A 23378-nucleotide genomic window follows, 5' to 3' on the forward strand; every position below is an offset into this window, starting at 1 on the left:
TCTTGATAATTGGAATCTGCCTCATCATCTGTTTGAAATGGCTCAAGAGCTGTCATTGTTAGTGCCCCCATTGACCAAATGGCAACCGGAATTTCTGCTCCATCTTTACACGCTTTTTAAAAATATCTTACAATTCTCTCCCATTCATCCATCTCCATAGTTACTTGTTCAGGAAACCATTGGCAAAACTGCTTTACTGTACTAAAGAGTGATAAAAATTTCTGATTACTAACTTTCACTCCCCTTCTTTGTAATAAATGTCTTAAGAAATTTAAATAAGCAGAATGTCTGCTTTCACCTTCTCCCTTTTATACCCTAATTCTTCCAAGTGCTCAGCTTACCACCGACCTTCTGTTAGATGTCTTCAGGTGTCCTTTGAAGATGTGTCCTCTGCTTTCACACTCTCTAGCATTCCTTCATCAGGGTCTTTGTCACCCCACGTTTTTTAGGCAGGAATGCTGGGGTGATCAGACCTAAAACCAGGCCATGGGGGTGACGACATCTGGCAGAGTCAAATAAATGAGAGAAAGTCAATTTGAGACACAAAGTGTGGCAAGGGGGCTATCGTAAGTGCAAAGACTGCAAAGGCCCCAAGCTCTGGGAGTCCAAGCTATTGACTGGTGCACAAACAAACCAACAGGTGGTAAGGATGTGGGGGTTGAAATGAAACAGCATATCAACTGAATGAGAAACATATTTCTGCTTGAGATAATGGGAGTGCAAAAAGCAAGGAGCAAGCAAGACTAGCAGACATGCAAGCCCTGCCTCGGCTTCTCTCCCAACACTCAGCTTTTCTCCCAACATTGTGTTGTGTCGATTCATCTCACAGAGGTACACTATTCTTTTGATCCAGCATGTTGGAAACACTGTTTTTGGAGAAACCTTGAAGGGACATCTGAGAGCCCATCAAGTCCTACAGGGAAAAACAGGATATCCACAGATAAATCTAGAAGGAAGCTGTATGTGAAACTGCTTTGTAATATGTGGATTCATCTCACAGAGTCAAATCGTTCTTTTGATTCAGCATATTGAAACCACTCTTTTTAGAGAATATGCAAATAAATATTAGGGAGATGTTTGACGCCTATGGCAAAAAACAAAATATCCTCAGATAAAAACTAGAAAGAGCCATCTGTGAAACAGCTTTGTGATATACGGATTCATCTCACAGGATTATTATTTTTTTTTATTCAGCAGGTTGCAAACACTCTTTTTGTAGAATCTGTGAAGGGACATTTTGGGGCCCATCAATGCCATTGGGAAAAAACAAATATATCCAAACAAAAACTAGAAAGAAACTATCTGTGAAACTGCTTTGTGATGTGTGGATTCATCTCAAAGAGGTAAACCTTTTTTGGATTCGGCAGTTTGGAAACACTTTTTTTTTTTTTTTTTGAGACAGAGTCTCGGTCTTTCTCCCAGGCTGGAGTGTTGTGGTGCTATCTTGAGTCACTGCAAGCTCCACCTCCTGAGTTCTTGCCATTCTCCTACCTCAGCCTCCTGAGTAGCTGGGACTACAGGTGCCCGCCACTGCACCTGGCTAATTTTTTGTATTTTTAGTAGAGACATGGTTTCACCATGTTAGCCAGGATGGTCTCGATCTCCTGACCTCATGATCCACCCGCCTTGGCCTCCCAAAGTGCTGGGATTACAGTCATGAGCCACCTTGCCTGGCCTGGAAACACTCTTTTTGGAGAATCTCAAAGGGACATTTAGGAGCCTATTGAGGACTATAAGGATAAACTGAATATACCCAGACAAAAACTTGAAAAAAGCTATCCGTGAAACTGCTTGGTGATGTGTGGATGTATCTCACAAAGTTCAATCTTATTTTTGATTAAGCAGGTTGGAAGCACTCTTTTTTGGAGAATCTGCAAAGGGACATTAGGGAGCCCACTGAGGCACATGGGGATAAACAGAATAAACCCAGATAAAAACTGCAAGGAAGCTATTGCTGAAAATGCTTTGTGATGTGTGAATTCATCCCACTGAGTTAAACCTTTCCTTGGATTCATCAATTTGGAAATGATCTTTCTGGAGAATCTGAGAAGGGACCTTTTGTAGTCATGGAAGTCTCTGGGGAAAAACCAAATATTCCCAGTTAAAAACCAGAAAGATGCTATCTGTGAAACTGCTTTGTGTTGTGGAGATTCATCTCACAGAGTTAAAACTTTCTTCTGATTCGTCAGATAAGAAACACTCTTTTTGGAGAATCTGCAAAGGAACATTTGGTAGCCCATTGGGAAAAACTGAATAACCCAAGATAAAACTTAGAGGAAAGCTATCTGTGAAATCACTTTGGGATTTGTGGATTCATCTCATAGAAATAAGACTTTCTTTTGATTCAGCAGGTTGGAAACACTCATTTTAGAGAATCTGCTAAGGGAAATTTTGGAGCCCATTCTTGCCAATGGATAAAAACTGAATATCCCCAGGTAAAAACTATAGAGAAGCTATCTGTGAAACTGCTTTGTGATGTGTCAATTCATCTCACAGAGTTAAACATTTCTTATGATTCAGCAGGTTGGAAAAACTTTTTTAGTAGAATCTGTGAAGGGATATTTGGGAGTAGTTTGAGACCTATGGTGAAAAATGGAATATCCCCAGATAAGCACTATAAAGGAGCTCTCTGTGAAACTGCTTTTTGCTGTGTGGATTTATCTCAGAGAGTTAAACATTTTTTTGATTCAGCAGGTTGAAAACACTCTTTTGTAGAATATGCAAACGAACTTTTGTGAGACTGTTGATTGCTATGGGGAAAAACGGAATATACCCAAATAAAAACCAAAACGAAGCTATCAGAGAAACTGCTTTGTGATGTGTGCTTTCCTCTCCCAGAGATAAATGTTTTCCTGTTGATGCAGCACGTTGGAAATACTATTTTTGAAGAATTTGTGAAGAGACATTTGAGAGCCCATTGAAGCCAGTGGGGAAATACAAAATATCCCCAGATAAAAATTCAAAAGAAGCTATCTGTGACACTGCTTAGGGATGTCTGGATTCTTTTCACAGAATTAATTCTTCTTTTTCATTCACCAGGTTAGAAACACTCCCTTTCCAGAATCTGTGAAAAAAATACTTAGGAGCCCATTGAGGGCTAAGGGAAAAAACTAAATATCCCCAGACAAAATTTTGAAACTGGTTTGTGATGTGTGGATTCATCTCACAGAGTTAAACCATTGTTATAATTCAACAGGTTGTATACACTGTTTTTGGAGAATTTGCAAGGGAACATTTTGCAACCTATTGTGGCCTATAAGGAAAAACTGATTATCCCCAGATAAAAACTAGAAAGAAGCTATCTGTGGAACTGCTTTGTGATGTGTGGATTTTTCTGACACGGTTAAAACTTTTTTTTTCATCTAGCAGGTTTGAAACACTATTTTTATAGAATCTGTGAAGGAAAATTTTTTGGCTCATTGAGGCCTAAGGGAAAAACTGTATATGCCCAGACAAAAACTAGAATGAAGTTATCTGTGAAACTACATTGGGATTTGTGGATTCATCTCACAGAGTTAAAACTTTCTTTTGATTCAGAAGCTTGGAAACATTTGTTTTATAGAATCTGTGAAGGGACATTTGGAAGCCCATTGACACCTAGGAAAAAAACAAATATCTTCAAGGAAAAACTAGAAAGAAGCTCTCTGTGAAACTTCTTTGTGATGCGTGAATTCATCTCCAAGAGTTAAAGTTTTATTTTTAATCACTAGGTTGGAAACACTCTTTTTGGAGAATATGTGAAGGGACATTTGGGGGCCATTGAGGCCTAAGGGGGAAAACTGAATATCCCCAGATAAAAACTAGAATGAAGTTGTCTGTGAAACTGCTTTGGGATGTGTGGATTCATCTCACAAAGTTAAACCTTTCTTTCTATTCAGCAGCTTGTAACAACTTGTTTTAGAGAGTCTGTGAAGGGACATTTGCAGCCCATTGAGACCTAGGGGAAAAACAAAATATCCCCAGAGAAAAACTACAAAGAAGCTATCTGTAAAATTGCTTTGTGCCATGTGGATTCATGTCAAAGAGCTTAGAATTTCCTTTGATTCTGCAGGATGGAAACATTCTTTTTGTACCACCTGTGAAGAAACATTTGGGAGCCAATAGAGGTTGAGGGGAATAATTGAATATCCCAGATAAAAACAAGAAAGAAGCTATCTGTGAAACTGCTTTGTGATGTGTGGATTCTTCTGACAATGTTGCACCTTTTTTGATTCAGCAGGTTGGAAACACTCTTTTTTGATCCTCTGCCAAGTGATTAAAAAAAGTGACAAAAAAACTAGAAAGAAGCTATTTGTGAAACTGATTTTTGATGTGTTGATTCATCTCACAGAGTTAAAACTTTATCTTGATTAAGCAGAAGATAAATACTTTTCTTTTGGAATATCTTTGAGGGGACATTTGGGAACCCAATGAGGCCTATATGGGAAAACAAAACACACCAGATACAACTAAAATGAAGCTATCTGTAAAAGTGCCTGTGATGTGTGGATTTCACCTCACAGAGTTGAACCTTTCTTTTGATTCAGCAGGTTGGAAACACTGTTTTTGGAGAATCTTTGAACAAATATTTGGGAGCCCATGAATGTGTAAAAGGTAAAACCGAATATCCAAAGATAAAAAATATAAAGAAGCTATCTGTAAAACTCCTTTGTGATGTGCGGATTCGTCTCACAGAGTTAAATATTTGTTTTGATTCAGCAGGTTGGAAGCACTCTATAGGAGAATCTGCAAAGGGACAGTTGGGAGCTCATTGAGTTCCATGGGGAAAAACAGAATATCCCCAGATAAAAACTAGAAAGAAGCTATCTGTGAAACTGTTTTTTGAGGTGTCAATTTATCTCAGAGAGTTAACACTTTTTTGTGATTCAGCAGGTTGGAAACATCAGTTCTGTAAAATCTGTGAAGGGAAATTTGGGAGTCCATCGAGGCTTATGTTTACAGTTGAATATCCCCAGATAAAATCTAGAATGAAGTTATCAGTGAAACTGCTTTGTGATATGTGGATTCATCTCACAGAGTTAAAACTTTATTTGATTCAGCAGGTTGGAAACACACTTTTTGATGAATCTGCAAAGGGACATTTTGGAGCAGATTGAGGCCTATGCAGTACAATGGAATATCCTCAGGTAAAAACTGTAAAGAATGTATCTGTGAAATTGCTTTGTGATGTGTGGAAATATTCCACATATTTAAAACATTTTTTAATTCAGTACTTTGGAAACACCCTTTTTGTAGTATCGTGAAGGGACCTTTGGGAGTCCATTGAGGCCTATGGGGAAAAACAGAATATCCCAGATAAAAACTAGAAAGAAGTTATCTGTAGAACTGTTTTTGATGTGTGCATTCATTTCACAGAGTTAAACCTTTCTTTTGACTCAGGAGGTTGGAAACACTTTTTTTGGAGAATCTGGGAATAGACATTTTGGAGTCCACATTGGTCTACTTGAAAAACAAAGAATATCCTCAGACAAATCTAGACAGAGACTCTCAGTGAAATTTCTTTGTAATGTTTTAAGAAAAAAAACAAAAATAAAGCTACCTGAAAAACTGCTTTGTTTTACTTGGATTAATCTCACAGAGTTAAGCCTTTCTTTTGATTCAGTGGGTTGGAAACATCTTACTAGAGAATCTGTGAAGGTACATTTGGGAGCATATTAAGGTCTGCAGGTTGGAAACCCTCTTTTTGGAGAATCTGTGAAAGGACACGTGGGAGCCCATTGAGACCTATAGGGAAAAAACAAATATCTCCTGATAAAAACAAGAAAGAAGTTATCTGTGAAACAGCTTTGTGATGTTTGGATTCAACTCATAGAGTTAAACTTTTCTTTAGATTCAGGAGGTTGGAAACACTCTTTCTAGAGAATCTGCAAAGGAACATTTGTGATCCCAGTGAGGCCTGTGGTGAAAAACTGAATACCCGAGAAAAAAACTGGAAAGAAGCCCTGTGTGAAACTGCTTTCTGATGTGTGGATTCATCTCACGGAGTTAAACCTTTCTTTTGATTCATCACGTGGCAAAAACCACTCTTGTAAAACGTGTGAATGAAAGTTTGGAAGCTTTTTGAGGCCTACGAGGAAAAACAGACTATCTGCAGATAAAAACTAGAAATAACCTATTGGTGAAATTCTTTCATGCTGTTTGGATTCTTCTCACAGAGCTAAATTTTTCTTTTTATTCATCAGCTTGGAAATTCTCTTTTTTGAGAATCAGCAGGGAGACATTTGGGAGCCCATTGAGGCCTATGGGGAAAAACTGAATATCCCAAGATGAAAACTAGAAAAGCACTATCTGTGAATTTGTTTTGTGATGTGTGGATTCTTCTCACAGGGTTAAACCTTACTTTTTACTCAGCAGGTTGGAAACACTCTTTTTGTAGAATCTGCCATGGGGCAATTTGGAAACTTTTGAATCTGATGAGGAAATATCGAATATCCCCAGATACAAACTAAAAAGAAGCTAACTGTAAAACTGCTTTGTAATGTGTGGATTAATCTCACAGAGTAAAAACTTTCTTTTGTTTCAGCAGGTTGGAAACACTCTTTTTGTAGAATCTGCAAAGGTACATTTTAAAGCCTATAAAGGCCTAGACAAAAACAGAATATCTCCAGATGAAAACGAGAAATAAGCTGTTTGTGAAACTGCTTTGGGATGTGTGGATTGAAGTCACAGGGTTAAACATTTCTTTTGATTCAGAAGGTTGGAAAAACTGTTTTTGGATAATCTGCAAAGGGACATTTAGAAACCTATTGTGGCCTATGGTGCAAAACCGAATATCCCAAGATAAAACTAGAAAGAAGCTATCCATGAAACTGGTTTTTGATGTGTGGATTCATCTCACAGTGTTCAACCATTCTTTTGATTCACCAGGTTGGAAACAGTCTTTTTGGAGAATCTGCAAAGGGACAAATGGGATCCAATTGAGGCCAAAGGGGAAAAACCAAATATTCACAGATTAAAACTAGAAAGAAGCTATCCGTGAAACTGCTTTATGATGTGTGGATTCATCTCACAAAGTAAACTTTTCTCTTGATTCTGCAGCTTGGAAACACTATTTTTGTATAATCTATGAAGGGAAACTTGGAAGCCAATTGAGGCCTATGGGTAAAAGTGAATATCCCCAGATAAAAACAAAGAAAATGTTATTTTTGAAACTGCTTTGTGATGTTTGAATTCATTGCAAAGTGGTAAATCTTTCTTTTGATTCACTACGTTGGAAACTCTCTTTTGGTGGTTCTGTGAGTGGAAATTTGCGAGCCCATTGTGCCTTGTGGGGAAAATTTGAACATCCCAGATAAAAACTATTAAGAAGCTATCCATGAAACTGCTTTGTGATGTGTGGATAATATCACCGAATTAAAACTTTCTTTTTATTCAACAGGTTGGCCACACTGTGTTTGGAGAGTTTGCAAAGGGACATTTGGGGTCCTATTGAGGCCTGTGAAGAAAAATAGAATATCCCCAGATAAGAACTAGAAAGAAGCTATCTGAGAAACTGCTTTGAGATGTGTGGATTCATCTCACAGGGTTAAATCTTTCCTTTAATTCAGAGGATTCTCATTTTGTAGATTCTATTATGTGACATTTGAGAACCCATTGAGGCCTATGAAAAAAACAAAATACACCACATAAAAACAAGAAAGAAGCTATTTGTGTAACTGCTTTGTGATGTGTGTTCGTCTCACAGGGTTAAACCTTTCTTTTGATCCAGCAGGTGTGATGTGTGGATTTATCATACATAGATAAACCTTTCTTTTGATTCAGCCAGTTGGAATCACTCTTTTTGGAGAATCTGTGAAGGGACATTTGGGAGCCCATTGATGCCTATGGGGAAAAGCTGAGTATCCCCAGATAAAAACTAGGAAGAAGCTATCTGTGAAACTGTTTTGTGATGTGTGGATTCATCACACAGAGATAAATCTTTCTTTTGATCAAAGTGGTTGGAATCACTCTTTTTGGAGAAATCTGAGGGACATTTGGGAGCCCATTTTGGCGTGTGGGGAAAAAACAAATATTACCAGATAAAAATTAGAAAGAAGCTATCTGTGCAACTGCTTTTGATGTGCAGATTTATTCTTTCAGGAGGTAGAAACACTGTATTGGAGAATCAGCAAAGGGACATTTGAGAGCCCTGTTTAACCTATGGGGAAAAGATGAGTATCCCCAGATAAAAAGTTGAAAGAAGCTCTCTGTCAAACTGCTTTGTGATCTGTGGATTCTGTTCACAGATTTAAACCTTTGTTTTCATTCAGCAGGTTGGAAACACTCTTTTTGGAGAATCTGTGTAGAGACATTGGGAGCCCATTGGGTCCTATGGGGAAAAAAATGAATATCCCCAGATAAAAACTAGAAAGAAGTTATCTGTGAAACTGTTTTATGAAGTGTGGATTCATCTCACAAAGTAAAACCTTTTTTTTCTTTCAAAAGGTTGTAAACACTTTTTTCGATTATGTGCAAGAAAAATATATGAGACAATTGAGGCATAAGGGGAAAAGATGAAAATTCCCAGATAAAAATTAGAAGGAAGCTTTTTGTAAAAGCTTTGTGAAGTGCAGATTCATATCACAGATTTAAACCATTCTTTTGAAACAGCTGTTTGGAAAAACTCTTTTTAAAGTTTCTGTGAATAGACATTTAGAACCCCTTTGTGTCCTATGGGGATAATCCAAATATCCCTAGATAAAAACTGAAAAGAAGCTATGTGTTAAACTGCTTTGTGATGTATGGATTCATCTTACAGATTTAAAACTTTTCCTTGATTCCACAGATTATAAACACTATTTTTGTAGGTCTGCAAAGGGACATTTTGGAGACTATAGAGGCATAGGGAAAAAAAAAATCCCAAGATAAGAACTAGAAATAATTTATCTGTGAATCTTCTTTGAGAAGCGTGCATTCATCTCACACAGTTAAACATTTCTTTTGATTCAGCAGGTTGGAAAATCTCTTTTTGCAGGATCTGCAAAAGGACATTTGGGATCCCAATGAGGCCTATCGGGAAAAACAGAATATCCCCAGGTAAAGACTAAACGGAAGCTATCTGTGAAACTGCTTTGTGATGTGTGAATTCATCTCACAGAGTTACACCATTCTTTTTATTCAGCAGGTTGGAAACACTGTATTTGGAGCTTCTATGAGGGACATTTTGTAGCCCATTGAAGCTTATGGGAAAAATCTGAATATCCACAAATAAAAAATAGAAAATATCAATCATTAAAACTGCTATGAGATGTGTGGAGTCATCTTACAGGGTTAAAGATTTCTTTTGATCAAGCAGGTTGGAAACTCTTTTTGAAGAATCTGCGGTGGGACATTTGGGAGCCTGTTGAAGCCTATGAAGAATAAGTGAATATGCCCATATAAGAACTAGAAAGAAGCTATCTTACAAACTGCTTTGGGATGTGGGGATTCATCTCAAAGAGTTAAATCCTTCTTTTAATTCAGCAGATTAGATACACTCTTTTTATATAATTTTTAAAGGGATATTTCAGACCTCATTGAGGCCTAAGGGAAAAAAAGAAATATACCCACATTAAAAATAGAAAGAAGCTATCTGTGAAACGACTTTGTGATGCATGTATTCATCTCACAGAATTGAACACTTCTTTTGATTCAGCAGGTTGGCAACACTGTGGAGAACATGTGAAGGGATATTTGGGAGCCACAGTAGGCTTACAGGGAAAAACTCAAATATCTTCAGATATAAACTGGAAATCATCTATCTGTGAAACTGCTTTGTGGTGTGTGGATTAATCTCATGGTTTTAAACCTTTTTTTCATTCAGCAGGTTGAAAACACTCTTTTTGTAGAATCTGCGAAGAGACATTTGGGAAACCATTGTGGCCAAAGGGGGAAAAAAGGAATAGCCTAAATAAAAACTAGAAAGAAGTTACCTGTGAAACTACTTTGTAATGTGTATATTCGTCTCACAGAGTCAAATATTTCTTTTGATTCAGCTGATTGGAAACATTGTTTTTGGAGAATCTGTGGAGGCACTTTTTGGTTCCCATTAACACCTATGGGGAAAAACTGAATATACCCTAACAAAAACTAAAAAGAATTTCTCTATGAAACTGCTTAGCGTTGTGGGGACTCATCTCACAGAGTGAATCCTTTCTTTTGTTTCAGCCAGTTAAAAACACTCTTATTGTACAGTGTGCAAAGAGACATTGAAGTGTAGCCCAAAAAATCTAAATATTCCCAGATAAAAACTAGAAAGAAGCTGTCTGTGAAACTGCTTTGGGATATTTGGATTCAGCTAAAGAAATAAACATTTATTTTGATTCAACAGGTTGGAAATAGTCTTTTGGAGAATTTTCCAGTAAACATTTGGGAGCCCATTGATGTTTGTTGAAAAACCAAATATCCCCTGATAAAAACTAGAAAGAAGGTATCTGTGACCTGCTTTGTGATTTGTGGATTCATCTTAAAAATTTAAACCTTTCCTTTGATTCAGCAGATTGGAAACATGCTATTATAGAATCTGCAAAGGGAAATATGGTAGACATTGGAGACCTATTCGAAAACATTGAATATCCTCAGATAAACACTGGAATGAAACTGTCTGTGAAACTGCTTTGTGATGTATGGATTCATCTCACAGAGTTAAAACTTTCTTTTATTTAGAGGATGGAAACACTCTTTTCCTAGCATCTGTGAAATGACATTTGGGAGCATATTGAGGCATATGGGAGGAAACAGAATCTTCCAAGTAAAAACTAGAAAGGAGATATTTGTGGAATGGTTTTGTGATTTGTGACATTTGGGACATTTGGGAACCCAGTGAGGCCTATAAGGAAAAACTGCTTATCCCCAGATAAAAACCAAAAAGAAGCTGCCTGTGAAAATGTCTTGTTAAGTGTGGATTCATATCACACAGTTAAACCTTTCTTTTGATTCAGCAGGATGGAAACACTCTTTAGAGAATCTGCCAAGGGACATTTCAACAATCATTGAGACCTATGGGGAAAAAGTGAATATCCCAAGACAAAAACTAGAAAGAAGCTATTTGTGAATGTGCTTTGTGATGTTTGGATTTATCTCACAGTCTAAAATTTTCTTTTGATTTAACAGGTTGGACACACTATTTTTGGAGAATACATAAAAGGACATTTGGGAACCCATTGAGGATTTCTGGGAAAAATTGAAAATCTCCAGATACAAACTAGAAAGAAGTGATCTGTGAAACTGCTTTTAACGTGTGTATTCATCTCACAATGTTAAAACTTTCTTCTGATACAGCATGTTAAAAACCCTCTTTTTGGGGAATCTGTGAAGGGACATTTGATTGCCCATTGAGGCACATGGGGAAAAATTGAATAACCCCAAATAAACATATAAGAAGGTATCTGTGAAATGACTTTGTGATGTTTGGATTCATCTTAGAGTGGATAATTTTCCTTTTGAATCAGCAGATTCAGAAGACCCCTTTTGCAGAATCTGTGAAGGGACATTTGGGAGCCCATTTATGCCTATGGAAAAAAAGAAAAAACAAACCTCAAATAAAAACTAGAAGGAAGCTGTCTGTGAAACTGCTTTTTGATGTGTGGATTCATCTCACTGAGTTATTTTTTTTCTTTTGATTCAGCAGAAGGGAAGCACTCTTTTTGGAGAAACTGTGAAGAGATATTTTGAAATCCATTGAAGCTATCAGGTAAAAACAAAATATACCCAGATAAAAACTAAAAAGGCTCTATCTGTGAAACTTCTTTGAGACGTATAGATTCATCTCACAGAGTTGAACATTTCTTTGGATTCAGCAGGTTTGAAACACTCTTTTTGGAGAATCTGGGAAGGAATATTTGAGAGTACATGGATTGGTTTTGGGTAATACAGAATGTCCACAGATAAAAATCACAAATAAGCTATCTGTGAAACCTTCTTTGTGATGGGTGCATTCATCTCAAAAAGTTACAACGTTCTTTTGATTGAGCAGGTGGGGAACACTCTTTTGGAGGATAAGTGATGTTACATTTGGGAGCCCATTAAGGCCTGTGAGGAAAAACCAAATATCCCCAGATAAAAACTAGAAATAAGCTATCTGTGAAGCTGCTTTGTGATGGGTAGATTCATCTCGCAGAATTAAAGGTTTCCTTTGATTCAGCAGACTGGAAACACTCTTTTGGAGAATCTGCGAAGGGGCAGTTTTTAACCCACTAAGGCCTGGGGAAAAACTGAATATTCCCATATGAAAACTAAAAGGAAGCTATCTGTGAAACGTCTTTGTGATGTGTGAAGTTAAAACATACTTTTTATTCAGCAGGTTGGAAACATTCTTTTTGAAGAATCTGTGAAGGGATATTTTTGGAGCCCATTGTGGCCTAAAAGGAACAACAGAATATCTTCAGGTAAAAACTAGAAAGAAGCTATTTTTGAAACTGCTTTGTGATTTGTGGATTCATTTCACAGTGTTAAGGTTTTTTTTTTTACTCTTCAGGTTGGAAACACTTTTTGTGTAGAATGTGTGAAGGGATGTTTGGGAGTTCTTTGAGGAATACAAGGAAAAACAGAGTATCTCCAGATAAAAAGAACAAGGAAGCTATCTCTGAAACTGCTTTGTGATGGGTGGATTCATCTCACAGTGATAAACTTTTGTTTGATTCAGCATGATGGAAACACTCATTTTGAGGATCTACACAGACACATTTGGGAGCACATTGACATCTAGGGAAAACAACAGAATATCCTAAGGTAAAAACAAGAAAGAAGCTATCTGTGAAACTGCTTCATGATGTGAGGATTCATCTCACAGAGTTAAAGTTTTCTTCTTACTTTCCAGGTTGAAGGCACTCTTTTTACAGAATTTGCAAATGGACTCTTGGGAGCCCATTGAGGCATATGGAATAAAATGGAATATCCCCAGATAATTATTAGAAAGAAGTTATCTGTGAAACTGCTTTGAGGTGTGTGGACTTCTCTCACAGAGTTAAACATTTCTTATGATTTCACAGGTTAAAAACATTCTTTTTTGAAAATATGCAATAGGACTTTTTGTAGCCCATTGAGGCCTATGGAAAAAAAACTGAATAATCCCAAATAAATACTAGACAGAAGCTGTCTGTGAAGCTGCAATGTGATATGTGGATTCATCTCACAGAGGAAAACTTTCTTTTGATTCAGCAGGTTGGAAACACTCTTCCTGGAAAATAGGCCATGGGACATTTGGGAGCCCTTTGTGGCATATGGGGAAAAACAGAATATCCCCAGATAAAAGTAGAAGTAAGCTGTCTGTGAAACTGCTTTGTGATGTGTGGATTTATTTCACAGTGTTAAAACATTCTTTTGATTCAGCAGGTTGGAAACACTCTTTTGGAAAATCTGCGAAGGGACAAATTGTAACCCGCTGAGGCCTCTGGGCAAAAATTGAATAGCCCCAGATAAAAACTAGAAGGAGTTTATCTGTGAAAGGGCTTTGTGACGTGTGGATTAATCTCACAGTGTTAAACTTTTCCTATGATTCACAAAATTGCAAATGTTCTTTGAAGAATCTGTGAGGGGACATTTAGGAGCCCATTGAGTCCTATTGGGAAAACAGAATATCACAAATAAAAACTAGAAAGAAGCTATCTATGAAACTACTGTATGAACTGTGGATTATTCACACCAAGAAGAAACTTTCTTTTGAGTCACCAGTTTGAAAAAACTCTTGTAGAATCTGTGAAGGGACTTTTAGGAGTCCTTTGTGGCCTATGGGGAAAAATTGAATATCACCAGATAAAAAATACTAAGAACCTATCGGTGAAACTGCTTTGTGATGTGTCTATTCATCTCACAGAGTTAAAAATTTCCTTTGATTCGGCAGGTTGTGAGAAAACAATTGGGGGCCCTTTGAGGTCTATGGGGAAAAACAGAATATTCCCCAGATAAAAATTAGAAACAAGATATGTGTGAAACTTATTCATGGTGTGCGATTCATCACTCATGGTTAAATCTTTCTTTTGATTCAGCAGGTTGGGAATACTGTTTTTGGAAAATCTGAGAAAAGTCTTTTGGGAACCCATTTTGGCCTATGAGGAAAAAACAAATGTGCCCAGAAAAAAATCTACAAAGAAGCTAAGTGTGAAACTGCTTTGTGATGTGAGGATTCATCTGAGAGGTAAATCTTTTGTTTGATCAGCATGTTGGAAATATTCTTTTTAAAGAATCTTGAAAGGGAGATTTAGAAGCCCTTTGAGGCCTACGGGGGAAAACCGAATATCCCCAAGTAAACACTGCAAAGAAACTGTCTGCGAAACTGCTTTGCAATGTGTGGATTCAGCTAACAGAGTTAAACCTTTCTTTTCATTTAGCAGGCTGGAAACACACTTTTTGCAGAATATGCAATGGAACATTTTGGAAAGCATTGAGGCCTATGGGGAAAAATGGAACACACCAAGATAAAAACTAGAAAGAATCTATCCATAAAATGCTTTGTGATGTGTGGATTCATCTCACAGAGTTAAAACTGTCTTTTCATTCAGCAGGTTGGAAACATTATTTTTGTAGAATCCGTGAATGGACATTCAGGAGCTCATTGTGAACTACAGGAAAAAAACAAATATCTCCAGATAAAAACTAAAAAGAAGCTATTTGTAAAACTGCTTTGTGATGTGTGGATTCACCTCACAGAGTTAAACCATTCTTTTGATTCAGCATGTTGGAAATACTTTTTTTTGGAGATTCTGCAAACATAGATTTGGGAGCCCATCGAGGCCTATGTGGAAAAACCAAGTATCACCTAATAAAAACGAGAAAGTTGCTTCCTGTGCAACTGCTTTCTGATGTTTGGATTCATCTCACAGAGTTCAAGTTTTCTTTTCATTCAGCAGGTTGGAAAAACTCTTTTAGGAGAATCTGTTAAGGGACATGTGCTCTCCCATTGTAGCCTAATGGGAAAACCGAATATCCCCATTAAAAAGTAGAATGAAGTTGTCTGTGAAACTGCGTGGATTCATCTCACAGTATTAAACCTATCTGTTGATTCAGCAGGTTGGAAACACTCTTTTTGGAGAATCTGCCAAGGGATATTTTGGAGCCCATTGAGGTCTATGGTGAAAAACAAAATATCCCCAGGCAAAAACTAAAAAGAAGCTATCTATGAAATTGCTTCTGGTTTTTGGATTCATCCCAGAGAGTTAAAACTTCCAATTTATTCAGCAGGTTGGAAACAATCTTTTTTGAGAATCTGCAAGAAGACATTTTGGACCTTATTTAGGCCTATGGGAAAAACAGAATATCCCCAGATAAAAACTAGAAATCAGCTATCTGTGAAACTTTTTGTGAAATTAAAGTTTTGGAAAGGGTTGGAAAGGACTTTAAAAAACATGTAGAAAAGGAAGAAAATTCCTCTGACTTTTTGATAAGTTTGGACATTGATGCATACAGCACTGGAAGCTTTTCAGACAGATGATGAGGCTGAGTCATAGGAGAAGGGATAGGAGTTTGATAATCAGAACTCTGAATCTCCTCTACCAAGTACTAGACAAAAGGATAGTTCAGAGTTAATGTATGCCAAGCTCTGTGGTCTCCCTAAACCTGCTCTGAAAATTGTTCTGCTCATGGCTCCTTCAGAGAAATGCCCAGAATGGCCACATCCTCTTCAGATGAGTGAGTACTGGGAAAGGGAGTCCAAGACTTGGCTCACTGAGACTCGGCTCACTGCACACATTATTGCCGGGCTTGCATTTCATTACTGTGAAGGAGCAATTTCTCTTAAAATGGATAACACGGCACCCTATCTGGGTTGAACAGTGGCTGCTCCCTAAAGACAAATTGTGGGTGCTTTGTGAGATGGAAAACTACTAGAAAAAGGATGTATTTCACCCAATTTGTCTCCTTTGAATTCCCCAGTATCTTTAATTTCAAAAAAAAATCTTGTAGATGGTGCATGCTGACAGACTTGCAAGTGGTCATCACTGTAATTCAACCGATGGCAGCCTTACAACCAGGGCTCCCACCTCCCACTATGCTCCCTAAAGACTGGCCACTTGTTATTATAGATTCAAAAGACTGCCTTCTTACAATTCCTTTGGCAGAGGCAGATTTCAAAAAATTTGCCTTTACCATCCCTACTGTTAATAACAATGAACATGCAACCAGATGCCTTTGGAAGGTTTTATCCCAGTGTATGTTAAACAGTCCCACAATTTGTCAAACTTTTGTAGGCAAAGCTAACCAGACTGTTAGAGATCAATTTGCAGATTGTTACATCATCCATTATATGGATGACATAATATGTGCAGCAAAAAATATAGATCAACTTATTCAATGTTATTCATCTTTACAAAAGACAATTACAAATGCTGGATTGCTTATAGCACCTGACAAATTTCAAACAACCATTTATTTTCAGTATTTGGACATGCAAGCACAAGATAGAGCCCTTAAGCCTCAAAAGGTTCAAATTAGAAGAGATTCTTTAAAAACCTTAAATTGTTTTCAAAATTGTTAGGAGATATATAACTGGATTTGACCCACCTTAGAAATTCCTACTTATGCTATGTCTAATCTTTCCTCAATATTGATGGGAAATCCAACTTACATAGTAAAAGAGAACTAATGCCCAAGGCAATTAAAGAGTTAAGAGTAATTGAAGAAAAAATTCAGCAAACCCAGGTCGGTAGAATTCGCTCAGACATGCCTTTACAATTTATTGTGTTCCTTACTTCACACTCCCCAACTGGGGTTATTGTCCAAAGTGAGGATTTAGTTAAATGGTCCCTTGTGCCACATAATACCATAAAAGCACTTATAGTATATTTAGATCAGATGGCAATTCTAATTGGACAGTCTCATATATGAATTATTAAACTTTGTGGCACTGAACCCAATAAGATTATAGTACCAATAAATAAAAATCAGGAAAAAGAGAATTTATTAACTCAGTTACATGACAAGTTAATTTAGCAAAATTTGTTGGATGTATTGATAAACATTGTCCTAAAAATAAAACTTTTCTGTTCTTAAAATTAACTAAACAGGTTCTTCCAAAAATTATTCATGATGCCCTTTTTGAAGGAGCTGTGTCTGTTTTTACTGATGGGTCTGGTAAACAAAAAAAAACTACAATCTGGTGGAGACCACATAATCTAATCACTCTATCTCAATTTACTAGCATTCAGAGAGCTGAGGTTATTCTGTTTATTTATTAAGGAAGTTTTACAGCCTTAAGTTCACTCTGGTGCCCACCTGTGTGCTCTTTTTCTTCAACTTCAGCAGTTTCTAGACAAAGGTACACATCCTATTTTTATTACACACATTCGAGCCCACAGCTCTCTGCGTGGCCCATTGGCTTATGGCAATAATCAAGCAGAGCTTCAGGTTATGACATCGCTGCTTGAACAAGCCACCCAATCACATCAATTTTTCCACCAAAATTGGAGAAATGTATTTAAATTATTTCAACTTACACGGAGGCCTGCTAAGCAAATTATCCTAAAATACCCAGATTACCAGCTCACAGGTACCAGCTCACATGCACCTCCACTCCTTCAACAGGTGTTAACCCTAGAGGATTCGAACCTATTCAGTTGTGGCAAACAGATGTTAAACACATCCTTAAATTTTGGAAACTAAAATGTGTACATCTATCCATTGTTACCAACACTCATCTAATTATTGCACATTAAAAATAAAAATAGAAAAAAAGTAAGAAAAAGACTAGAAGAGACAAAAACTAGAGAAAGATACAAAAGAAAGACTAAGGAAAAAATAAAGTAGGAATAAAGAAAAGGAAATATTAACAAAGTTAAAAGAATGTAACTTTAGTAAGGAAAGTTATGAAACATAGAAAGCTAAGGCATGTTGAAGATTGTGAAAGTCACGAAAAATGTTATAAAAAGGAATTTATGCAAGAAAGATGGTATAAGTTTTGTTTTGAGGGTCCAAGCAAGTTTTAAAAGGATAATTGTAAAAAATGTTGTGGGTAAATGTATTTGCTAAAGTTAAAAAAAAGTATCATCCAATTTTTCTATAAACTAACATCAAAATAAAGCACAAGTTTTTCTCAAAACACTAACCAGCTCTTAAAGATGGTAAAAAGTCTCTGAACTCTGGTACCACTCCTAGAATTTCCAGTAGCAGCCTGAAGACTATGTCCTCATCAAAAGATGAAAAAAAGAAAAAATATTCAAGCCAGCCTAAAAAAGATCCTACAGGAACTACAGCCTCAACAATGCACCTTCCACAAGCAACACAGGCCCCAGTCATTATGCTGAAGAGGCAGAACACTAAGCTAAATAATTTATTCATTTTTAATTCTCTCACTTTGCCTACTGATTATACTTGTTAAACTGTTAAACTCATATCTTAAATCCGCCTTTATTCTGCCGTGTTATTTTAAAAAACACCCCCTTCTCAGCCTCTAATAACATAACTGCTAGGCTAAAATAAATTAACGTACAAACAGTGGGATTCATTCAGTATGGTGGCTATGATTGCAGTAATTGCTATGGCGATAAATCTCTCTGTGGCTACAGCAGACCAAAATTACACCTATTGGGCATACGTCCCATTCCCACCTTTAATTAGGCTTGTCACTTTGTTGGAACTCCTGGTTGAGGTTTATGTTAATGATAGTGTTTGGATGCCTAAGCCTAGAGATACTCATGGGCCCTCTCACCTAGAGGAGAAAGAAATGATAACAAATGTGTCCATAGCCATCAAAAACATTGGCTAGTTAAAATTCTAGGTAATAATCAAAGACAAGTATCCTATCCTTTACTTTCTGGATGGAGCCTGGATCATTCAGAGAGCTCGGTTCAATTGGAACAGTTTAAGCCCAGAAAAGAGAGGTGTCAACAACCTCAACAATAGTCAAAAGATTTAAAAATATTAATTTGGGAGAATTGCATCTCTGACCACACGGAGGTACTGCAAAATCATTCCTGTGGAATCATCTTTGATTGGTCCCCTAAGGGGATCTTTGAAGTTAATTTTACCAATCAAAATGATAGATGCCAAACAAAACTAAAACAGGAACTATACTATCAAAGAGATGACACTACTTATAATAAAAAAGTGCCCATTTTCCCATGATTTGGATCAACTTTGGTATGGCCAGCCCACATCCAAAAATGATTAATCCTATAATAGGCCTTGAACATCCCGAATTATGGAAGTTAATAATGGGCAAATCTCATATTCGGGTTTGGAAAAAAAAATTATCTTAAGAAAAATGGTGAGAGATTTCAGTTTGTATGTCAGTTTTCTTCCAACCAAACAGTACCCATTCAGAGTTGTGTCAAGCTTCCTTTTATGTTGATAATCAGAAATCTTAATATTCAATCTAATTCTCAAACTATTTCCTGTCAAAACTGTCACTTTTTCACCTGTATTGATAATATTCAATCTAATTCTCAAACTATTTCCTGTCAAAACTGTCACCTTTTCACCTGTATTGATTCCATGTTTGGTGTAAAAATATCTGTGTTACTGGTGAGGGCTGCAGAAGGTGTTTGGACACTGATTTCCCTCAATAGACCTTTGGAAGCCTCTCCTTCTATTCATATCATCACAGAAATGTTAAAGGGAGTGTTTACCAGAGCAAAAAGTTTTATTTTTACCCTTATAGCAGTCATTATGGTACTTATTGCAGTCACAGCTACTGCTGCAGCTGCTGGAATTGCTTTACACTCCTCTGTTCAAACTACAAAATGTGTAAATAATTGGCAAAGGAATTCCTCAACATTGTGGAATTCTCAGACCTGGATAGACCAACAATTGACAAATCAAATAAATGATATTAGACGACTGTTATTTGGAAGAGGGATCATATAATGACCTTAGAACATCGATTGCAAATACAATGTGATTGGAGTACTTCTGATTTCTACATAACTCCCCATTTGTATAATGCTACTGAACATCATTGGAAAAAAGTTAGACGTCATGTGGAAGAAAGAAATGAAAATTTAACATTGGATACAGCCAAATTCAAGGAACAGGTTTTTGAAGTGTCTCAGGCTCATTGAACTCTCCTGCCTGGGACTGACATTATCACTGGAGCTGCTGATGGACTTTCAAATGTAAACCCTCTTAAATGAATTAAGACCATTGGAGGATAAACTATTGCAAACTTTGCTTTAATGCGTATCTGTTTATACTGTTTGGTTTTGGTCTGCAAATGTGGAAGGCACCTCTGAAGAAAAACCAGACACAATGAACAAGCCTTAATAACAATGGAGGTTTTAAAAATGAAAAAATGGGGGCATATTGGGAAAAAGGTTTATGGGCTGCCTGTAAAACCTGGCCAAAAAATATTAGACAATAATTTGTGGAAAGTCACAAGAAGACTCTGGGGAGGAAAGCCTCCTATTTGCCACCCTATCTCCGTGCTGTGAGTGAGACTTGCTACCTTATCTGTAAACACTGTGTTCAAAGAGAAAGACACTCTCTTGATGTAATGGAATGTGGACAGATCTGCAGGCTCCTAGTTAAGCCTACTTCCACCAGCTACTCCCTGATAAGCTAAAGATATGCTCTTTGAACACAAAGGAGATGCGTTTAAACCAGTACTGCTATAGATTACACCTATGACACACTCACAATTTCACTGTTTTGCGCTGAACGTCTGCCCTTAGATCTAAGTGATTGTGCTAAATAAATAGTGTGGAGACCAGAACTCCGGGACTTTTGCAACCTGCTACCATGAATCTGGCCCCCTGGCCCCCAACATTACTCTTAATTTGTCTCTGGTCAATCCTTTGTCACAACCGGACTTCAGGTACAATACAGGTGGTGTTGAGGCTGGTCCCCAACACCAGATGAAAATTAGAAAGGTGATATCTGTGAAACTGCTTTGGACTGGGTGGATTTGTGATGTGAGATGTGTTGGAAACCCTCTTTTATGAGAATCTGCCAAGGGTTATTCGGGAGCCCATTGGGGCCTATGGGGAAAAACTGAATATCTCCCAGTAAAAATAGTGAAGTTATCTGTGAAGCTGCCTTTTGATGTGTGGCTTCATCTGACAGAGGTAAACCGTTCTTTTGATTCATCATGTTGGAAATACTCTTTTTGTAGAATCTGCAAAGGGATATTTCACAGCCCATTGAGGCCTATGGGGAAAACCTGAATATCCCCAGATAAAAATTAGAAAGAAGATTTCTGTGAAACTGCTTTGTGATTTGTGGATTCTTCTCACAGAGATAAAACTTCCTTTTGATTCAGCATGTTGGAAAAACTATTTTTCTATAATCTGTGAAGGGAAATTTGGGAGCCCTTTGATGCCTGTGGCAAAAAAAGAGAATATCCACAGATAAAACAAGAAAGAAGCTGTTGGTGAATCTGCTTTGTGCTGTGTGGATTCAACTTACAGAATTAAACCTTTCTTTTGATTCAGCAGGTTGGAAACACTCTTTTTGGAGAATCTGCAAAGTGACATTTGGGAGCCCATTGTGGCCTATGGGAAACACTGAATATCTGTAGATAAAAACAAGAAAGAAAAAGTCTGTGAAACTACTCTGTGATATGTGGATTCATCTCATAGAAGTAAACCTTTCTTTTGATCCAGCAGGTTGGATAAACTCTTTCTGTAGAACTTGCAAAAGTATGTTTGGGGGCCTGTAGAGGTTTAAGGGAAAAACTGAATATCACCACAAAAAAGTTGAAAGAGTATATCTGTTAAATTTATTTGTGATGCATGGATTAATCTCAGAGAGTTAAAACTTTCTTTTTATTCACTAGGTTGCAAACACTCTTTTTGAAACATCTGAGAAGGGACATTAAGCTGCTCAAAGAGGCATATGGGGAAAACCTAACATCCCCATGTAAAAACTAAAAAGAAGCTCTCTGTGAAACTGATTTCTGAAGTTTGGATTCATCTAACAGAGTAAAATATCACTTTAGATTCAGCATGTTTGGAAAACCTGTTTTTGGAGGATCTGTGAAGGAACATTTGGGAGTCCATTGTGGCTTAAGAAAAAAAATAAAACAGAATATCCCCAGATAAAAACTGGAAAGAGGATTTCTATGTAACTGCTTTGTGATGTGTGGATTGATCTCACAAAGTTAAACCTTTCCTTTGATTCAGAAGGTTGGAAACAGTCTTTTTTAGAATCTGTGAAGAGACATTTGGGAGCTCATTTAGGCCCATGGTGAAAAAGCAAATATCCCCAGATAAAATCTAGAAAGAATATATCTGTGAAACTACATTGGGATGTTTGGATTAATCTCACAGAGTTAAAACATTCTTTTGTTAAGCAGGTAGGAAACACTCTTTTTGTAGAATCTGTGAAGGGACCTTTAAGAGCCCATTGAGGCCTAAAGGGAATAACTGAATATCCCCAGATAAAAACTAGAAAAATAGCTATCTGTGAAACTGTGTTGTGATGTGTGGATTCATCTAACAGAGTTAAATCTTTCTTTTTATTCAGCAGGCGTGAAACACTCTTTTTGGAGAATCTGCCAGAGGACATTTGAAAGCCCATTGAGGCCTAGGGAAAAACAGAATATCCCCAGATAAAAACTAGAAAGAAGATGTTTGAGAAACTGCTTGTGATGTGTGGATTTAGCTCACAGAATAAAATGTCACTTTTGATTAAACAGGTTGGAAACCCTCTTTTTTTTTGGTCTTTTTTTTCCTTTTGATGGAGAATGGGGTCTCGCTATATTGCCCAGGCATGTCTCAAACTCATGGGCTCAAGCTATCCTCCCGCCTCTGGCCTCCTGCAAGCTGGGATTACAGGCATGAGCCACCACACCTGGCCAAAGCAGAAAGAGCTTGGAAGCTCCGTTGAGACACTGCTAGTCCCAGGCTCTCCTGTAAACCCTCTTTTTGGAGAATCTGTGAAAGGACATTTTTGAGTCCATTGAGCTATATGGGGAAAAACAAAATATCCCTAGATAAAAACTAGAAAGAAACTATCTGTGAAACTGCTTTGTCATGTATGGATTCATCTTACAGAGTTAATGTTTTCTTTTGAATCAGCAGGTTGGAAACGCTGTCTTTGGAGGCTCTCCAAAGGGATATTTAGGTGCCCATTAAGGCCAAGAGGAAAAAAAATGAATATTCCCAGATGAAAACTAGAACGAAGTTATCCATGAAACTGCTTTGTGACGTGTGGATTCATGTCACAGAGTTAAATGTTTGTTTTCATTCAACAGGTTGGAAACACTTCTTTTGAAGAGTCTGTGAAGGGACATTTGGGAGCTCATGCAGACTTATGGGGAAAAACCTAGTATCCCCAGATAAAAACTAAAAAGAAGGTATATGTGAAACTGCTTTGTGATGTGTGGATTAATCTCAAAGAGTTAAACCCTTCCCTTGATTCAACAGGTTGGAAACCCTCTTTTTGTAAAATCTACAAAGATACATTTGGGAGTCCAGAGTGGTTTACGGGAAAAATAGAATATCCCCAGAGAAAACTAGAAAGAAGTTATCCGTGAAACTGCTTTGTGATGTGTG

Source organism: Pongo abelii, chromosome 8 (genome assembly GCF_028885655.2).
Source record: "Pongo abelii isolate AG06213 chromosome 8, NHGRI_mPonAbe1-v2.0_pri, whole genome shotgun sequence".
Taxonomy (NCBI): Eukaryota; Metazoa; Chordata; class Mammalia; order Primates; family Hominidae; genus Pongo; species Pongo abelii.